General features: G+C 37.2%; 1 protein-coding gene across 8 annotated transcripts in view; it reads right to left on the minus strand.

Annotated features, from left to right (window-relative positions):
• Positions 1–1,774, minus strand: part of LOC106877701 (rho GTPase-activating protein 21) — a 373,680-nt gene that overhangs the window by 144,836 nt on the left and 227,070 nt on the right. The gene's annotated exons all lie outside the window — the stretch shown is intronic.

Here is a 1,774-nt window from a genome sequence, read left to right on the forward strand (position 1 = left end):
TTTCGCGTCCAATGAAGGAGATGACGTTAATGATAATAATAATAATAATGAAATTATTGTATACAGTGCTCAGGTGCACTACAACAGACCTTCCAGATGTGATTCAACAGATGTGATCTGTGAACCAATAGACGTGATAAAAAGCAGTCCAAATTTAATCCAACAGACCTGTGGTCAGAGACAGTCCAAATGTGACCTGTTATCCAAGACACTCAAAATGTGACCAATGAGTCTTGTTGACTTATGACATAATGCCATGCTGTAGTTTAAAACCTAGGTCAGCCCTGCTTCAGACATACAATCAACCACATTCAAAATGTCACCATCCTTCCTATTTGTATATTGTTGTCTTGTAGTTCAACATGCTTGGTAGTGGCAATGCACTTGACATGTACAGTGATAGCTGTTGTACACTTACAGTTTAACCCTACGTCAGTCCTTGTCGAGCAGGTTTATGGTTAAAATAATTACATGTGACCATCTTGCCTTTTTTTAGAGATAAGAATCCATTATCTAATGTGTTGATTCCTTCAGTAAGGAGTGATGTGATTTTAGGGAAATTTGGCTGCTATTTCAAATAGAACATCACCAAAAGAGGACATGTTGGATAATGAAGTCCTAGTTAACCATAAAAAAATATGGAATAGTCACGACTGGATTGTCTTTAATCATAGATCTACTTGATCAAAAACTGAACTACGATTAAATAACTAGGAAAAAAAATGTAAGTCCTAATATCTGAATTACACAAAATTACAATTAGAATGTGTATAATTGTGTGTGTGTGTGTGTGTAGTCCCTATCAACACTGCCCCGCCCCCATCACTACTCAAGTGTCGACATAAAACACACTGAACAGGTGCGACTCGGTGCGTCCCACTAACGAACAGCAACAGGCTGACCAAACTCCCTGAATAGTAGTTTTTCACAGGTGAGCACTTCCGAACAAGCAATATTTTCACTTGTCATAGCTCCGTGGATGCGTGATTATTGCAAATAGCTATACACGCAGAACACACTCGCGGCTCTATATATTACACCTATAAATTGACTTTATACCTTCCAATAACTACCCCACCAATAAATACACATGTGTGTGTGTGTGTGTGTGTGTGTGTTACACATCTTAATACATTTACAATTTGTTACGCCTGTACAACTCTAGTGTGTATAGTAGATATACTAGTTACTGAGTATAGACACATTTATACAGACAAAACACACAAACATATGTATGTATACACAGCTTGATTATTGCTGACACATTACAATACTTTTTTCGCGTATACAATGCACACATACGCGCGTGTGTATATATATATATATGTGTGTGTGTGTGTGTGTGTGTGCGTATACACACGTACATCCCACTAACAAGGGGATTTATCACCAACCAACGAAGAAGCCTCTGTAGGATGATCTGAACTGCCAGAAACAACAGTCAAATCTCTCTTAAAATAAAACCCAGTAAGGACACACATAAGAGACCACAACTATGGACATACTTCTATAAGAAAGGGACGATCATGACTGGAATGCTTTTGATCATAGGCCTGCTTGATTACGGCTGACCCGGGGCTAAAAAACAACTTACCCGCTCAATATATCAGAACAAAAGACTTTGTAAAATGCTTTTGTACATTGATACATTTATTATATAGATATACTTGTTATACATACATTCGTTATAAGAGTGCATATATATACAGATAAAACACAAACACACATGCACACAGCAGTATGATTGTTGTTGTTGTATTTGTGTGTGTATATA

Source organism: Octopus bimaculoides, chromosome 9 (assembly GCF_001194135.2).
Source record: "Octopus bimaculoides isolate UCB-OBI-ISO-001 chromosome 9, ASM119413v2, whole genome shotgun sequence".
Lineage (NCBI taxonomy): Eukaryota > Metazoa > Mollusca > Cephalopoda > Octopoda > Octopodidae > Octopus > Octopus bimaculoides.